Below are 19,505 nucleotides of genomic sequence, written 5' to 3' on the forward strand. Positions count from 1 at the left end.
ATCTTTAAAAAAAAAAAAAGAAATGTCATTCTGGAGGGTGACCTTGGGACACAGAGACTAGTCAGGAGGCTGCTACATTACTCCAAGAGATGTTGGGGGTCTAAAACAGGGTTGTGGTAGTAGGAAGAAAGGAGTATGTAACAATTTCAGGGTTATTTTTTTTTTCAAAGATTTTATCCATTTATTTGAGAGAGAGAGAGACAGCGAGAGCAGGAACACAAGCAGGGGGATTGGGAGAGGGAGAAGCAGGCTTCCCATGGAGCAGGGAGCCCGATGCGGGGCTCGATCCCAGGACCCTGCGATAACGATCTGGCCAAAGGCAGACGCCCAGTGACTGAGCCACCCAGGCACACGCCCCCCCCCTTTTTTTTCCAAAGATTTTATCCATTTATTTGAGAGAGAGACAGCAAGAGCAGAAACACAAGCAGGGGAATTTCAGGATTATTTAAAAGGTAGAATTGACAGACTTTATTAACCTATTAGATATGAGGAGTGAGGGAGAGGGCAGAGTCGAGGGTGAGCTCAGGTTTATGGCCCGGCTAGCTGGATGTACTCCTAAGTGTGAACCAGTGGGAGGCTCAAGCAAGTGCTTTAGGAGCTCAGAGGATAGAGAGACCACTGTGGGGAGGAATGTGGGAGGTGTGATCTGTGAGGGCCTCTGACTTCAGAGAGGAGATTAATGGGTAGATTAAGAGAGAAAGATGGGCCAGTAGAAGATCATGGAGAGGTACCTGGGTTCAAATCCCTGCTCTGTTACTAACTTGCTGTGTGAATTGGACCAAGTTCTTATTCTCCGAACCTCGGTATCATCATGCGTAAAAATTAGGATAAGGCTAATTTCTACCTCTACTGGGAAAACTTAATTTGTAAAAGTGTAAGCATTTGGTAATCCTTACCAAAGCTCTATGAAACAGATATTATCATCCCTATTTTATAGGTGAGGAAAATGACATTCAAAGAGAGATAAAGAGCTTTGCCTAAGGTCACAATGCTAGTAAATGGTAGAGCTGGGATGGGAATCTGGGTCTGACAAAGCTATAGTCCTAGGTGCTGTGGAGATGTGAAGGAGACTGTGGACGGTTCCTGCCCATCAATCTCTCATCCTAAGTTGAGTACTCGAAGGCCAAGAAGTGACATCTACTTTTGGATGAGCTGTTGGTCATAGGCCATCAAATCCCTGCTGTAGGGGAGGCAGGATTGCGTCTAGTGCCCTCTAGGGGCAAGAGCACCAGGAGAGCGGGCCCTCTAGCAGGAGTCCTTATCTTACTGGGTCTCCTGAAACCAAGGAACTGTTGGGCAGGGGCAACCATTCCTGACAGATTAGGGTCTGGCAAATTGATACTCACAACCGCAACTATAGAACATTAAGTATGAACTGCTTCTAGTACTCATGCTTTTGACTTTCTCAGGCTGAGGTTAACCCTAGGAACCTCTGGTCTTTGTTGGGAGACCTCAGCCTGCTGCCCAGTACTCTGGCAATAATTATATACAATTATAATAAATAGTCATCATTTACTAAGCACCTAAGACTTTACATATGTCATTTCATTTAATTGTATAACCGTCCAGCAAATTAGATAATCCTATTCCCATTTTACAGATGAGGAAATTGGGGCTCTAGGAGATATGCCATTTAAGTAAGTTCATGCAGCTAGTAAAGGCTAATAACAATAGGTAACGTATATTTAACACTTACCTTCTGCCAGATTCCAAGTTGCAGCAGACTCTGTTGGTTACCCACCCAACAATCATCCCACCTTCATGCTCACAGAATCCTAATTTTGCTCAGATATCCATCCCTCAGGAAAAGGGACCCTATCTCCAATATGACTGCCCAAGCCAGTCATTGTGATCTATTCCCTTTTGTTTGTGATTGGATTAAATCACTTGAGACCCAAATCCAGGCAAAGATATGGGAGGGCCATCAGTGAGGAAGTAGCATAGGTAAAGACTTGGAGGGGAGAGACAGGGAAATGTTTTCTCAGTCTTAAAAAACACAAAAGAGGGTTGCCTGGGGTGGCTCAGTCGGTTAAATGACCAAATCTTGATCTCAGCTCAGGTCTCCATCTCAGGGTTGTGAGTTCAAGCTCTGCATTGCGCTCCACACTAGATGTGGAGCCTACTTAAAAAACACAAAAACAAACACAAAAGAAAGAGATGACCCTCTTCTTTTGCATATTGTAGTGTTTGGATATGATGCCCAGAACTGTGGCAGTCATCTTATGATCACAGGGAAAGCCAGCCTAGGAGCGTATCATTCTGGCTGGAGTATTTGGTGTTTATAGTGGGAGACAGGCCTAGAAAAAGCATTTGGGGTATTCCTGGGAGAGGCCCAAATGCCAGGGCAGGTGACTTGGTTTGAATTTGGTGGAAAATGAGGCGCCAATGAAAGCTTTTCATCAGAAGTGTGACATGTTTAGCATTATGCTTTAATGTGCGTTAATTCAGCAGGTACAAGCAGAACTGATGTGGGAAAAGGTGGGGAGTGGGGAGTTCAATTTAAAGACTTTGGGGGTCCCTTCCCCTTGACCTCCTCATGAAGGCACTGCTTGCCGACTAGCAGAGCCCAGATGTCTGGCATACCACAGAAACGCAGCTTCAGTGGCTTGTGAAGAAACTCACACCTCACTCTGAGGGTTCCTGCCTGGCTCAAGACTCACACATGTCATGGTGTACACAGCAGAGGTGCTGACAGAGCCAGAGGACCGGGATCAGTTACACAGGGAGAGGAGGTAAGACTGCCAGAGCCGAGCTGCAGAGAATCATCACTGAAAACAAGAGGCCCCAGAGGAGCCCAAGGCAGTCTCTTCTCAGCCAGCTGCAAGGAGCTCAGAGCAGGAGTTCCAGGCTCTCGGAAGGCTGGAGGCCCTAGCTGCCTGGGAGTGCACTGCAGCTACATAGGATGTGAGGACCAAGGGGGAGTTCTAAAGTCACCCTGTTACTAAGAAGCTGGGCCAGTTCTGCGTGATGACTGGGAGCACCTTGTCTTCTGGCTCTGGATCTGGAAGTGAGGGCACAGCATTTCCTCTGTGTTGTCACTGGCTGCGGAGAATTCCTGCCATTAGCTGTTTGTGGGCCATGGACAAGCCCTTTTCTGAGTCCCCTCAATTTCTTTCTACTTGATTCATCACCTATTTGAGGCTCTGAGAGTCAGGATGGGCGTCTCTTTGACAAGCACTAGGCAGACATGTACATGTCTCCTACACCTTCTTTAAGACTAACACTCTCTGCACATTCCTCCTTGATGGTCTGTGAACACTGCGAGGTTTTATAAAAAGTCAAGCAGCCCCATGAGGTCATCACTCTATGTCACAAACCTTGCAGGTAACATAAATGAATGAAGGGGGTTGAGTTTAGGTGAAAATTGCAGTCCTCCAGCAGATACATTTGTTTCTTCACTTCCACAAGAAACACGCTATTCCCAGTTTTTGGAATGCCTGGCTCTTGGGTCTAAACTCCACTTCCCCACTTTTCACAGAGAGCCAGGTATTAAGAAATATTTCTCTCCTTAAAGAAAAACAAGAGCGCAAGTATGATGACAAAAGTGTGGTGGAGACAAGGGAGTTACAAAGCACATATGATGGGCCCCCCCCAGCTGGGTCAGTTGGTAGCGCATGCGACTCTTGATCTTAGAGTTGAGTTCAAGCCCCACATTGGGCAGAGAGTTTACTTTAAAAAATAAATAAATAAAAATAAAAGATCCACTCTTTTTTTTTTAAGATTTTATTTTATTTTATTTTTTAAAAAGATTTTATTTATTTATTTGACAGAGAGACACAGCAAGAGCAGGAACACAAGCAGGGGGAGTGGGAGAGGGAGAAGCAGGCTTCCGGCTGAGCAGGGAGCCCGATGTGGGACTCGATCCCAGGACCCTGGGATCATGACCTGAGCCGAAGGCAGACGCCTAACTACTGAGCCACCCAGGTGCCCAAGATTTTATTTTTTTTAAGCAATCTCTACACCCAATGTGGGGCTCAAACCTACAACCCCAAGATCAAAAGTCAATGCTCCACCAACTGAGCCAACCAGGTGCCCCTAAAAGATCCACTCTTTAAAAAACAGCAACAACAAAAAAACAAAAGCACGTATGGCATCTAACAAGGATGCACAACTCTCAGCTCATATGAGAGTGAGAGCCCAGTATGGCCAGATCTTCTGATTTTTCAACAGAAACTGGAGATCCAGAATTTCGTGTGAAATCTCCCAATTTTACAATGTTGGCTCATTTCCTTCCACTTCCCAACCGTGCTTGCATACTCTTCCCACCACACCAGTACACCTGCAGCCTCCCAGACCCTGTCCCTCCTGTCTTCACACCTCTGCCTTGTGGGTTCTGTCTGCAACACACGTCCTCCCTTTCTGTGCCTGGGAATCTCTTAAGCAATTTCTCAAGACTCAGATCAATGTATACTTCCTTCTCCTTGTAAGATTAGGTGCTCTTCATTCTTTCTATGCTCCTACCATTCCCTGAACATCCCTCAACAGACCTCTTACCATACTGTCCTGGAATTGCTGGTTTCCCTGTCTGTTTTTCACCAGACTGAGAGTTCCCCGAGGGCAGGGACTTTCATTGTCTCTGACCTGAGAATCTCGGGTAGGATGGTGGGAAACACGCCAAGAAAGGGAAAATAGTTTACTCAAAGGGGAAAAGAAAAATTCAAGCAAGTTAGAGAGCCGGGGGCTTGAACATTTAAAATAATAGGTCCAAGAGGTGATAGCAGGTGATAAACAGAAAACAAGCCCAAGAGCCAGGAATCAGGATGATTAAAACAGGTTGGGGAGTGGAATGGTTTAACATAGAAGCTGTGGATGAGGTAAGGGTGTCTGGAGCCTATTTTTACAGAGGGTACTGAATGTGATAGGGACACAGGTGGGTCTCACTGCCTTAATGTCTTAGTATTGGGTTCCACTGTTGTTAGCTTGATAGTCTGGTGCGTTCTCTTCTCCATTCCAAGGATTCATCCTCAGCCAGCATTTACTGAGCATTCTGTGTCAGGCACTGTTAGGCACCATAACTATAGAGCAGAATCAGATATGATCCCTGTGCTCAAGCTTGTGGTCTGGTGGACACATAAATAGATAATGACAAGAAAATGAAGTAAATGCTACAACTGAGAGAAGCACAGGGGGCTACAGTAGCACAGAGGAGGGATTCCTGATCCATTAAGGTCCGGAAATTGTAATTTACCTGAGGTCATACAGCTGGAAGGGGGGGGCGAGGGGGTGCGCAGACCCAGGATTAGAACCCAGGCCTGTCAGACTTAAAAGCCCACTCTTTCTCATCGTAGAAATTGGGAGAAGACAAATGGCTTTATGGCGATGGGGGGAAATTTATGTGTGCCGGATTAGTTAAGTGGCAAACTGCATGGTTCTAGGTTAAAGTTGGTTTAAAAAAATAGTTGTTTGAGGGGTACCTGGGTGGCTCACTTGGTTAAGTGGCTGCCTTCAGTTCAGGTCATGATCTCAGGGTCCTGAGATTGAGCCCCTGCTTGGTGGGAAGTAGGCCTCTCCCTCTGCCTCTCCCCACTGCTCGTGCTCTCTCTCTTGCTCTCAAATAAATAAATAAAATATCTTTTTTTTTTTTTTAAGATAGTTGAGATTTGGAAAGCAGAAGTGAATCAGCAGCCATTGATCACTGAAGTCATGGACAGATGTGGAGGTGCCATCCAGCTTGTCTTCACTCTTCTCCACTCTATACCCAGACTCTGCTGGTCAATAGAAGCTCCAAGCCCACCACCAGACCCCTGGTTATGGACCCACAGCCTTCTCCTGTAGACTTCTCTATCGGTGCCCCTTCACAGCCCCGTCAGCTGGATGTGCTTGACTTGTGGGATTGACTGGTTGGTGACTCCCCTGATCGTCCCCCTTTCAGAACCACACTGCCCCAGCCCCTCTCGCAATTAAGTTCTAATTTCTATAACAAATCCCTTATGCCACAACTCACAGTAATTCTACTTCCTTAGCTGAATGCTGACTGAAATACTGTGCTTTCCCCAAAGATGAAAATAATTGAGTGGAGGGAAGAACAGACTAAGTTTAGAAGTCTAGCTTCACCAGTATCTCCATGACTCCAATGTCCCTGAACTTCGTAGTTCAGTAAATATTTGTTGAATTAGATTTTTAGCTTGCTTCTGGTTCTTCATTGGTACAAATATAATTGTACAGAATAGTTTCTGGGGAAGAGATTTTTTAAATTGTTTTGTTTTGGGCGCCTGGGTGGCTCAGTCGTTAAGCGTCTACCTTCGGTTCAGGTCATGATCCCAGGGTCCTGGGATCGAGCCCCGCATCGGGCTCCCTGCTCGGCAGGAAGCCTGCTTCTCCTTCTCCCACTCCCCCTACTTGTGTTCCCTCTCTCGCTGTGTCTCTGTCAAATAAATAAATAAAATCTTAAAAAAAAATTTAAAAAAAATAAATAAATTGTTTTGTTTTTCCTTTTAATTCTTTCCCTAAGATCAATGAGAAGGTTTGGAGTCATTTATGGCTCAGGCTCTGAAATTCTGACCTGGGACAGTATCTTTTGTGTTGGCTACATGTGTTCTTCATCTCCTGGGGTACAATAGATTTTCCTCCGGCTTCGATTTCCCTCTCTCTCCCTCACCTTCTGTCGCTTGCAAAAACAGAGAAAAAACCTCACTCTTGTGTATTTTCTCCAAAGAAAGTATTTCACACTCTAATCAAATCAGCCAAAAAAGATATTGGGTTACCCTCATGGGAATGCTCTTCTGGCCTGGCTGAGTTGGAAGTGGGAGAAACAAAGACATCTGGAAGTGGAGGACAGACAGCAATCAACTTTGTGAACCACTTAATTGCAGGGGAATTTCCTTCTTGCTACTTAGACCATTCAGCACTTGTAGGGAGAAGACATGTTACACGTTCACTTCGCCTCCTGGAAAGCTGGGTTAAACGTTGTTCCAATTAGACAACCATTTATGGAATGTCTGTTCTAAACTAGTCCCTATGCTAGTTGTTGGAGATACTGCTCTTGAGGTGTTTTCAGCCAAAGTGGGAGGGGAACACGGTGAGTTATAGCTCAAGTCAGCCTATAATAAGTGCTAGAAAAGAGGCATAAACAAAGCACTACGGTACAGAGGAGAGAGCAGATATATCTGAGGATATATTTGGCAGTGGGGAGGGGGAAAAAGTGCTGAAGAATGTATAGGCAGAGGGAGGCAACATTTTTTTAAAAAAATATTTTATTTATTTTAGAAAGAGAAAGAGAGAGAGCTTGGAGAGGGGCAGAGGGGGAGGGAGAAGGATAAGCAGACTCCATGCTCAGCGCTCCTGATGTGGGGCTGGATCCCATGACCCTGAGATCATGACCTGAGCCAAAACCAAGAGTCAGCTGCCTAACCGACTGAGCCACCCTGGTGCCCCGGGAGGCAACATTTTTTTAAAGCATGAACCTGTTACAGAGGAAGGTGAACAAGGGGAGAGGCTAACAGTCACTGATTATCTACTTTGTGCTGCCCACTGAGCTAAAACTGTACTTACGTTATCGCATTAACCTTTCCCAAAACCCATCTGGAGGAAACTGAGGCACAAAGAACTGAAGTAATTCGCTCAAGAACTTGAAAGAGGTAGAATTGGGATTCAAACCCAGATCTGTTTGACTTCCAAGAACAGTCCCTGCTCCCATCTGTGCATGGAGAATTATTTTCAAAAGATCTTTGAGATGGACTATAAAGAATGAAGATTTTAATAGACTTCAAAAGGCCAGAGGGTGTGAGAAGGGATGGCATAAAAGCATTCCAGAGGAAAGATGCGAGAACAGCCTCAGGGCATGACATGAAGGTGCAAGGTTTGTCTCGAGAAGCTTAGGCAGTCTGGAGTGACTGTGGGAAGACACAACCACATGCCATACCACTGTCTTCTCGGGTTCCACGTGTCATTCAGTAATTTACTCAACAGTGCTGGGCATTCAGAACTCAACCTCCGTTCTTCAAAGTCCGTAATCAGTCTGGTGAGATTAACTGCTATTACCACAGACTGCCTTGTACGCTTCAGCTCAGGGTGTGTGTCTCTGTGGGGGGGGGGGGCGGTACATACTCATACAAGCATTGTTAGGACCATTTCCTTCCCACAATCATTTCTCAACAAATACATTCCCTAGGCTCTCCATAAGCAAGCGTTCCTTTATTACCTCCTTTAGCAAGGCTTGGATTTGAACTGCTGGCCTTGATGTGGTAAGTTTAAAACTCATAGCATCTCAGCAAGTGCCCTTTCAATCCAAGAGACACCTGATCTGGTCTTCCACGAGCTCACTTAGAAAATAATGATCAATCCTAGGGTTGCAAGGAAAAGATCTTCATTGGAACTGACAAGAAAGCAGACACCTTGTACCATTTCTCTGCAGACTTCACAAGTGTTCAACACTTCTTGAAAGAGAATGTGGTTCCCAAGGCTTTCGCTCAGCTGGCTGGAGCACAGTTTAAAAAAATGCATTTCATCTCTGGCAAATCACAGCAAAACATCATAAACAGCTGGAAACTCTCTGAGGTGAAGACAAGTTGGATATTATGTTTGGATTTATAGCCCCCTCCCCCATGATAGCTGATTTCCATTTCCGACAGGGTTATTATTTCCATCTTTATGAAATATCTTGGATCTCACCTTGGATAATTACTGATTATCATCAGCTCCTCACCTGAGGCACTTTAGCATTTGGGTGAACCTGAAAAATATATATATCTTTTCAAAAATATGTACTAGGGAAAACTCAATGTGTGAGATTATGTCTTTATTTCTATTTTCATTTGCAATTCCCTTTGGTTTTCTAATGATCAAGTCATTAATCAGTGTCAAATCACCATCCAGAGCACAGACAGTATTTTTGCCACTTGGGTTCCAATGTGGATTAAATGGCAATAACTTGTGTTACTCAGTCTGGTGCTCTCTCATTACTGTGGTAATCACGGACCCAAAAAACCTTGAGGGTATTCATAAGATCTCAGCAGCCATCTAAGGTTTTTAGTCAAAGGTATACATTACAATCTTCTGAAATTTGATAGAGCTCCCTAAGTTAGTCCAACAAGTACTCCTAGTTGAGGACCACTAAGCATCCAACATCCTTCATTTCACTCCTTGATGTTGCCATTCTATGTGTCCCTTTATATTTCCAACCTTTGCTTCTTATTTCCTCTGCTGTGATACCCTTGATACCCCCTCCCCCACTTCTCTGCCTGGTAAAATCCTGTTCACTCAAGAGGCCCAACCCAAATGCTACCTCTGCTATGAAGCCTTCTGTGATGAAAATCTTTTTCTCCCTGATCCTGTAACACTTCTTAAACACCTTTATGAACATTCTGTGTTATCATGTTCTCCTATGGTATATAGAGCTATCTGCATATGTCTAACCTCCCCCACTCAACTGTGAGCTCCAGAATAACGGTGGTACCTTATTCATCTTCGTATCTCCAAGGCATGGCATGGGCCTAACACTCAGTCAGTGAATGAATGAGAAGGTGGATACCCAAAAGTAGACCATACATTGGCCCATTTAGTCAGATCTGGGCTTCCTCGGTATTTCTTGACTGAGTTGCTTACAAAAAAAGATGTGCGAGGATGTACAAGGCAAGGACCTTTTAAAGGGACATGATATTAGGTTTTTTTAAAAAATATTTTATTTATTTATTTGAGAGAGAGAGAGAGACAGACAGTGAGAGAGGGAACACAAGCAGGGGGGAACGGGAGAGGGAGAAGCAGGCTCCTGGCTGAGCAGGGAGCCTGATGCGAGCCTTGATCCCAGGACCCTGGCAGATGGCAGAGCCGAAGGCAGATGCTTATCGACTGAGCCACCCAGGCACCCCTATGATATTAGTTTTTACTATCCTTTTAAAAACATCACTTTACCAACTAAAGTGATAATAGCTCCTTTAAATTAGTAATGAAAGGCTGGATATCAACTTGAACTTGAGGATTTGTTTTCAAAGGAAAACAGACAATCGCAGAAAAATCTAAATCTTAATTGATTGGTGCAGTGTAGGAAATGTTAGCCTGAAAATCATGAGACCCGCCCTTGGTTCCTGTATGATTGTGTAAGTTACTTCTTCTCTCGGGGTCTCAGATACCTCTTCTGTAAAATGGGGCATTAAACAGAATACCTCTGAGGTTTCTGCTAACTCTGGATTCTATGACCTTAACCAGAATCATTAGTAAAGTGATCTAGCAGCTTATTTTGATTCTATTCCATAGTACTTAGGAGAATGGACTATTCTTATTAAGATGCTAAGGAGTTTTACAAAATGCGTTATTAAATCATAATAATGACAGAAATACCTAAGAGGAAACTTGAAAAATAAAGGAAAAGTATGTATTAGGGAAAAAAAAGTGCTACCACTCTAGTAAGTTATGGTTTTGGCATGTTTTGTGCCATATTCTTGGTTGGAACAGTCAAGGCCACCTAGGTTGGCATGTTTTCTTCCATTTTTCTCATATTTAATGTGTGTTCTTTTATATATGTGTATGTATATACATGTAAGTACATGCTTTTCCACTTAAGCATATTCCTTGATGTTAACTATTTGTAATTTTCATTTTAAATGACTACATACTGAGTAGATATGTGGGATATGCAAATACTTTTATTGCAAGATAATTGTTATCAATTTTTTGATAGCATTGAAATTAAAATCTCTGTAAATGTAACTTTTTGAATTATTTTGGATAATAATCATCCACATTTTGGATTATTCCTACAAATGGGAATCCTGTATCAAAGGGTATGGACATTTCTATGACTCACACAGTGCCCTGCCTTATTTTAATAAGCATCTGTGAATTTTGCTGTGCAGTACCCTATTTTTCCTAAGGGAGCCAAGCCCACCCCCACCCTACTCCACGTACTTTGGAATAACTGATTTTGCCACTCGGCTTCTTCCTTTCCAAAGAGTAACATGCGGATAAGGCCTGACAAATCAGGGTATTACATTCCCCTGGCCACAGTTTAGGGATGGGCATGAGACCCAGATGGAGCCAACAACAGAGCAAGACTTTTAATAAGATTGTTGGAAGATATGGCATGTGCTTTTCTGCTGGGGCTGCAATCAGGGTGGATGTTAGAAGCCTGGAACTGCTGGGGGTCAACACATGGAACCTGAGAATGAAGCCAACACAGTAGGACAGAGCTGAGGGATGGAGATACTCTAGATTCGGTAATGCCTGTAGCCAGAACTATTCTAGGACTTACTTTTAAGTAAAGTGAACCAAAAATTTTCATTGTTCCTTAAACCATTTCACCCATCCATCCATCCTTTCATTTGACAGACACGCTCCTAACTGGTACGAACAGGGTTTTTGTTTTTCTTTTTAATCCTTTTTTTTTTTTTTAAGTAATACACTTTATTTTTCAGAGCACTTTTAGGTTAACAGTTAAACTGTGTAAGAAGTTCCCACACACCTACAGTCCTACCCAGCCCCTCCACCTCCCTTCGCCCCACATATAATCTCCCTATCAACATCCCACACCAGAGTAGTACATTTGTTACAATCGATGAACCTACACTGAGGTGTCATTACCACCCAAAGTCCACAGGTTACCTGCGTGTTCACTCCTGGTGGTGTACATTCTACAGGTTTTGACAGATGTCTTAATGACATGTATCCACCATTACAGTGATTTTACTTTTTATTTAAGTATAAACTACATAAAGGATATAATCTTACATGTACAGCTTGATAAGCTTTTACCTAGGCATATCTATTCATATAACCCCTACCCAGATCAAGATCTAGAACATTCATAGTTCCACGGTTCCTATGTGCTCCATCCAAGTAGTTGCTCCTCTGAAGTTATTTACTATTCAGGCTTCTTTCACAAAAATTATTTTTGCTGCTTTTGAACTTTATATAAATGGAATCTCACAGTATGACTGCAACCTCTTAGCCTCTTCACAGTCCAATCCTGCTGTCAAAATGGGAAGAGACTTGGGGGCTGGGGATGGGCGGGGGGAGGAATGAGTATGTCTTGCATATGAGGATATGTTGTGAACAGAGGGTTGACTATGGCAGATGATGTTTTTCAAAAATGGCCACAGCAGTATTTCTGGTCCCATGTGTTCTTTCAGAACTCCACCACTCTTCCATTAGGAAATGAAATCTACTTCCCTTCCCCTTGAACCTGGGTGGGCTTGACTATTCCAATCAAGAGTATGGCACAAATAATGACATGATTTCCATAGTTTGACCATAAAAACTTCCATAGTTTTGTCTCTTTCCAGTCACTTCCCCTTGGAATTTTGCCACATGTTTGCAAGGAAGCCTAGGCCACATGGAGATGCTACATATGGATGTCTCTGCTGATAATCCCAACAAAAATTCCAGGCAACATCAATTGCTGGTCATATGAATGAATGAGACCTCAGATGATTCTAGATCTTAGGTGCCAAGCTGCCTCAGTGGACACCAGAGGAGGAGAGATGAACTGTCTCCACTAAGCCCTACCAAAGTGAAGATTTGTGAGTGAAATAAATTGTTTAAGCTACAGCAATGGTTTGATATGCAACCACAGATAACCAGAATTCTTGTGTGTTCTTGGGAAGAGTCTTCCGGTGATATCTGACATTGCACAAATTACTTTTCTCTCTAGGTCCTGGTTTCCTCAGCTATGAAATGGACAATGGTTACTATGTCATGGGAATGTTTTGAGGTTTAAATGAAGTAATGCACATGAGTGCTCTTTCTATAACTGAACTTCGATAAATGCTACTTAATATTATTTCAACTTACTGCCATCAAGTTGTTCTAGATTTGCTGCTTTGTACAAATTCCTAAAACCTGATTTTGTCCACACACAGATGGGTAGGCACATTGCAAATTATAGCTTCCACACTGCTCTAACCCCTCACTTGCTCTAGGGGGAGCCAGCCACCATGCTGTGAGGATGCTCAAGCAGCCTTATAGGGAGGTCCACAGAGAAACAGACCTCTTCCCTTTTTAAAGTGCCAACCACGTGAAGGAGCTACCTGGGAAGGTGATTCTTTCTTTAGCCCCAGAGTCAGTCTTCAGATGACAGCTGCCCCAGCTGACATCATGACTGCAACCACTTAGAGATTCCAAGCCAGAATCACTCAGCTAACTTAAGTCCCATAGAAACTGCAAAACCTGTATGAAATGAAAACTGAAAAGCTAAAAAAAAAAAAAAATCTTGGGCACCTGGGTGGCTCAGTTGGTTAGGCGACTGCCTTCGGCTCAGGTCATGATCCTGGAGTCCCGGGATCGAGTCCCGCATCGGGCTCCCTGCTCAGCGGGGAGTCTCCTTCTCCCTCTGACCCTCTTCCCTCTCATGCTCTGTCTCTCATTCTCTCTCTCTCAAATAAATAAATAAAATCTTAAAAAAAAAATCTTATTGTTGTTTTAAGTCAAGGTTTGGGATAATTTATTATGCACCAACAGTTAACTAATAGCTACATCAACATGGGAAGGGATGTAGGGGAGGAACTGATCCAAGGTTGAGGGCTGTTTTAGGGTTTATGTGGAAGGACAGAATGGCTGAATGAACTTGAAAGTGCCAATGAGACCGAGTTTGAAATAAATGATCACAGGTCCCAGTTTTGAAAGGGAAGAAAGTAAAGCTGGAGGAGGAGAACAAACTTGTAACCGGTAGACTGTAAACTACAGATTTCACGGAAGTTAAGAACAGGTTTGGTGAGGGTAAAGGAGTAAAAAAATCTGGAATAAAAGAAGGTCTTGTTTAGAAGGTGGAATCCCTTGGTTACTGATTTCAGAGGTGGAACAGTTCTAGAGAACAAAGTACAGGATATGATCAAAGAAATGGGTGGTTGAAGGGCGGTGCTGGGAGAAGGTTTGTTTTTTGTTTTTTTTTTAATCTTTCTCGTGAGGACAAGGGCAGAGGGGACAACAGGGCAACATAAACTGATGATAGCAGGCTGTTAAAAAGTTTCTAAGATCCCATCATCCCTAGAGAGATGGAATGAAGATAGAGTTTGCATGGCTTGACAGTAAAAGCCTCAAAGCAGGGGTAGCTGGTCTGGAAGTTGTAGTTACAAGGTGAGAATGCCAGCGTTTACTTCTGGTTCAAGATACTAAAGATGGGGACAGGAGAACTCCATTTGAAAGGGCTTTAAGAGAAGGAGTTAACTTTAGGACAGTATCAGATTTTAGGCAAAATAAAAGAAGTGATGGCAGTGCTCTATGAAAATGTTAGATATGCAAGGAAATTTCTTTGCATTGACACGGGTTTGCTTGTAAAAAAGCTGGAACTTTATTCTGTTGGCAACTAGAAACTACTGGAAAGTTTTATACAAGTGACTGATATGGTGAGCTTTGAATTTTAGAAAGGTCACCCTGACAGCAGTGGCAGTATGGTAGATGTACTAGGCAAGGAGTGTAGAGAGGTTCTTTTGGAGGAAGAGGGTTGGGAAAAAGGTCCACTCCACACAGGTGATGAGGCCTCATCATCAGCCCACTGAAACAATGGGGCCAGCTATTTACGAAGTAGAGACCACAGAATTTAGTGGGCAGTAAGGGAGAGGAGTTAAGGCAGTTGACAAGGCAGGGTCCAGATCTTTCACCTCGTTTCTGAAGCCGTTCTAGATTGTTCAAAGCATTTTTATCTTCCAAGAAACCCAGGTATGTAATTACCATTTCCCATTTACTTTTTTTCTGTCCCCCAAACCTACGTATCTTGATCTACTATTTTATATTCTACTAATATAATTTATTACTAATTTATTTTTAAATATTACTAATTTATTTTTTTGGTTTTGCTATTCTCATTTTTAGTATACACCTTGGCTATACCATTGTGGTAATAAATCTTTCCAAAGGTAAGACTCCTAAGGGCAGTGTGGTACAGTGGAAAGACAAGCAGCCTGTAAGTCAAAAGGTTTGGTTTCCAGTCCCAGTCCTGCCATGAAGTTCCTGTATGACTCTGGTTAACTCATTTGCTGTCTTTGAACCTGGTTTTTCATTTTGAAAATGAATCTCTAAAGTCTTATCCATTTCGACTTGCCTACCTGTACAGTATTACAGGGAACTTAACAGATATTTTCCTAACTGTGAAATCCACCTTCTCCAATATAGCACTACAAAATTAGAATAGTGTGTGGTAGGCCTCTTGAAGAAGTCTCTTTAAAGAAAACTGCTTAACCTGGTTGGTCAATAGAGGAATAAAGTTTGAGACAAATATTGTACTCCAATACATTTTCCCAGACTAGAGGGAGTTATACTCATGTCTAGTAGGACAGTAAGTCTTGGCTTTTCGTTTTTGGAAGTGGAAGACGGCTCTCATTTATCACAAATTTCTTGGACTTAAAGTGCCTTAACTTGAAATCATGGCTCTGCTACTTACTAGCTTGTTACCTGAGATAAACTACTTAATCTCTCTGTGCCTCAGTTTCTTCATTCATAAAATGGGAATAGTGTATCTCATAAGGCTATTGTGGAGATTAAACACGTTAATGTATAAAGCAGCATCTGGAACAGAGAGAGCCCTAGATAAGTACTAGCTATTATTTTTATGTGCTAGACACTGGAGTAAAAGACCTCTCCTTGAAGAGCTCACTGTCTAGTCAGGAAGATTTTTGAACAAATGACCGTAAGTTAAGTGTTCTGAATTCTGTAATAAGATGTATAGAAGCAGAGGCAGGAATGCCTGTTTACCCTAGAGGGAAAGTCAGGGGCAGGATAAGTTTCTTGAGGGTAAAGTTTGACTCTGACGCTTAAGGAAGAGATTTTAATATTGGGAATATTTGGGAACATGGAGCAATCAGAGGCAGAATGGAGAAGGCAGATTCTGGCCACAAATACAAATATATATAGTTAGGAGGAAAGAGAAGGTATGTGGTAGATTGAGAGCTTGTTAGAAATATACAATCTTAGGCCCTACCCAGACATAACTCAGTCAAAATTTGCATTTTTAACAAGATCCTCAGGTGATTCCTACTGAACATGGAAAGTCTGAGAACCACTGGTCTAGAGCGGACACTGGAGTCAAGCTGCTTGGGTTTAAGTCCTGGCTTTACCATTTACTTATAATGTATGACTCTAGGCAAGCTATTTAACCTCCTTCCTGTGCCTCGGTTTTCTCATTTGTAATTAGACATAATAGTTTCTACCTCATTAAATTTTAAGGTCTAAATGAATTATACGTGAGATGCTTATAAAAATACTTGGCACCAGGTAAGCACAAGAGTAAGCTATAATTCTTGACTTATATGCTACTTATTATGGTCAGAGTCAGTCTTATAAGCAGCTTGTCTTTCCATTTCTACTCCATTACTGTCACCTTGACATTTGTTGTAGAGGAAGACACTTGGTAGTCAGAAGACCTAGGGTTATAAAGTCCAGCTCCCTTCAATTCCTAGCTTTCTGAGACTGGGTGAGTTCTTCAACTTCCGCGTTTTCCTCATTCAGAAGTGTTTGTGGGGGTGGGGAGAGGATCTAAATTATACCTACCTCACTGAGATGCCGTGAGGCTCAAAGAATGTATGTTAAACTACAAAATCTATTAAAGTTTCTTTTCGCATCTTTCCAAAAGTTAAGTAATTGACCTGAAAACAGGTGGGAAATACATGGAAGAGAATGCATTGTAAGATCAAGGAGGGAGAGAAGGGCCTGGGTATTATCTGACCCACTTCATGACTTTCTGGAGGAGCAGGCTTGGGTTTCAACAAAAACAATTTTCTGGGACCTCACAGAATATTTTTTTAGCTCAAGGGTAAATAGTAATAAGAAACTTAAATGCAGTTATTTATTTTCTTTTTATCTATAGCTCCATTCAAGAATATGACCAGTCTCACACTTTTGCACAGTGGTCCACAATTTACAAATAACTTTTTTCTACGTTGTGTATCACAACATCCCCATAGGGTGAGGTTAACCCATTTTACATGAAAACTTTGTTAATATCAGAAAGCATATTAAGAGCCCCCTCTGACTTGGCATTTTTACCAGATCCTACATTTCCAAAAGGACACAACTTAAGAAGAAAGACAATCACAAAACTTGGATTGAATCTTCCACAATACCAAGCACTGGCTTCGATTTTATGGCCGCGAGTAACTACACACTGGGCCCCTTTTCTCATATGTAAAATAAGGGCAACAATACCTTCTTCACACAATTGTTCTGTGATTAAATAAGAACAAAGGCTGAAGGATGAACCTACCACGTCGTAGGGCCTCTAATAAATACCTTCTCCTTCTTCCCTTTGACAGCTAAAGCACGAGATATCACTATCATTCCCACTTCACACGTGGAGAAACCCGGAGCGGAGAACGCTCAGGTTCCCCTTCTCCACGGGCAACTCCGCAACCCCCAGATTTGGTTCGGGCAATTGCGACGTCCGCTACGTCGGTTCTTGTAGCGTGGATTCTCTCCTTGAGTTGCGCCTGGTGGGGGCTGGAGGCCGCTGATAATTGCTCCCATGACTCTGAGGAATCCGATCCTAATCCTCAACGGCGCTTCAGGGACAAAGCGGCTTTCCTATCGTCCCTAACCTCGCCTAGAGTAAAGGTCGCGGCAAAGCCTCAGGTCCGGGTACCGACGCCATTTTGGCCTCTACGTGTGACGCCACACGTAGCAGAGAGCGCAGCCGATAGGTTGGGAGACGGCAGCCGGAGGAGAGGCGCGCGAAGCCAGAGAGGAGGGTATGGAGGAGAAGCCAAGGAAACTACAATCCCGGCCTTCCTTGCGCCTGCGACAGCACACCGAGAGCGAAAGAGAAGGGAGCTTGGGTCCGGACCACAACTCCCAGCACCTCCCGCGATGTCTCCTCTTTCCTTTCAAAACGCGGAGAAAAAGAGGGACTGGGAGAATGGAGGCCTTCTGGAGTCGGTTCTCCGAAAGGCGGGAAAGGCGAACTACACCTCCCGATTGGCAGCGCGCGGGTGCGCCTGCGCCCTGATGCCTGTCGCCATCTTGCCCCTTCTGAGGCACCGCAAACAAACCCAATTCCTGGTGTTCCCTAGTCTTGGCGGAGGAGCCTTTTAGATGAGCCCCGAAAGGCCGGGCAGGTGGGTGACTCTCAGACAGGGTGCTGGGAAGAGCTGGCAGGTTAGCCAGACTGGAGGAGCGCCGGGCCAACCATTTGGTCCCCGGCTTGGGGCGCCCAGCCCCATCCTCCGTTGTCTCCTAACGGGATCGTGGGGGCTCCCCGAGATGGGCTGAGGAGGACTTTGGCAGGCCTGGTGCTGGGATCCTGGGGGTCCAGCTCTGGGAGCCTTCCGGTGAGTCTCGGTCGTCTGCCTGGCTGTCCGCGCGCCTACTCTCTCTCCGTTGTCTTCTCCGCTGAGGAGGGAGCGAGGCGCTGATGCTGGCCGGGGCCCCTGACACCGGCTACTGGTCTTGAAGGGCTTGGGTAGTGGGCTTGACATTGGCGTTGGCGCTGAGCGGCACCGGTGAGGAGGGTGGGCGGGCTGCTCTTGTTGTGGTGCTGCGAGAGAGTGCGTGTTTGGGGAGGGGGCGGGGCGGGCTTGCCTCCTTGACACTTGAGTGGGGGAAGGATTACACGAGATCCCGGCTCCGGAGCGGGCTCCCGCAACTGCTGCCCAGATTTCCAGGGCGCTGCGGCCCCGCGGTGGGGTGCGCTGGCGGGGACGCGTCGGGATGCCGTGACGTGGTGCTTGATTCGGGCGGTCGCCGGCCGCCTCCAAGATCCTGTCGGGGGGCGGGGACTGGCTTGTGGAGGGAGCGGATTCCTTTGGCTCTGCCCCTTCTTCCTCCTCCCCACCCCTTTTCTTTATGTCATTCTGCCGGCTGGGGCGCGCAGTCCAGTTCTTGCTCTGTGTTGGTTCGTAGCTGAGAGGACTATGGGAAGTCGGAGGAGGGGGGATCAACTCCGGGCGCAGAGTTGGAGTTAGCAGCCCCAGTGCCTGGAACGAGACATAGCAGTTACTACGGTTCGGTTCCTGACTTCTCGACTAGACATTGAGCTCGCTCATTCATTCATTCACTCACTCACTCACTCATGCATTTTACCTACTCTTCTCTATCTTCATTCATCTACTTAAATATTTACAGTCGATCTGCTGTGTGCTAAGCAGGTATTGTGCAAGTGCCCAGCGCTGTTGTCTTTTTATCCTCTAGACCAGGCAATTCCCAGTATGAAGTAAGTTCCTGACATCTAAACTTTTGGTAAATGATTGTTTAATGACTACAGGGTGTAAATTCATCGTTCATTGTTAAGACTTGAGAAGAAAGTTTTTTGTTAAGTTCCATTAGCCCAGGTAACGTGCTAGGAGGTTTATATATTCTATCTCTTGTAACTCACAAGTGAGAAAGCCGACACAAATCAGGTAACTTGCGTAAGGTTACACAGGTAATAGTACCTATTTATTAAACAACATGCCAGCCACTATCATAAGAACTTCACATACTGTTCTTTAATCCTTACGACAAATTGGATGATAGTACCTCTGTTTTACAGATGTAGAAAACTTTTGCTCAGATAGTCCACTTTACCCAGGATCACCCAGACAGTGAATTGAAAGCTGGAACTAGAAACTAGAGGTGTCTGACTCTCAAACCTGTGCTCTCTCCACTATCCT

At 44.2% G+C, this 19,505-nt stretch overlaps 1 protein-coding gene across 13 annotated transcripts in view; it reads left to right on the forward strand.

The window, feature by feature from the left end:
* Positions 1-19,505, forward strand: part of EMSY (EMSY transcriptional repressor, BRCA2 interacting) — a 144,073-nt gene that overhangs the window by 37,791 nt on the left and 86,777 nt on the right. For 3 of the 13 annotated variants that reach the window (XM_028115883.2, XM_028115890.2, XM_028115882.2), the window contains exon 1: positions 17,703-17,972. The exons of 1 other annotated variant lie outside the window; for it this stretch is intronic. The gene's annotated coding sequence lies outside the window, so the exon portion shown is untranslated. Of the gene's footprint in view, positions 1-17,697; positions 17,973-18,025; positions 18,186-19,505 lie in introns of those variants that run through there. 9 more of the 13 variants (XM_028115885.2, XM_028115887.2, XM_028115888.2 and 6 more) reach the window with 8 other exon arrangements.

The sequence above is a fragment of the Eumetopias jubatus genome, unplaced genomic scaffold (genome assembly GCF_037043125.1).
Source record: "Eumetopias jubatus isolate StellerSeaLion01/CBP00866 unplaced genomic scaffold, mEumJub1_p1.0 scaffold_13, whole genome shotgun sequence".
Taxonomy (NCBI): Eukaryota; Metazoa; Chordata; class Mammalia; order Carnivora; family Otariidae; genus Eumetopias; species Eumetopias jubatus.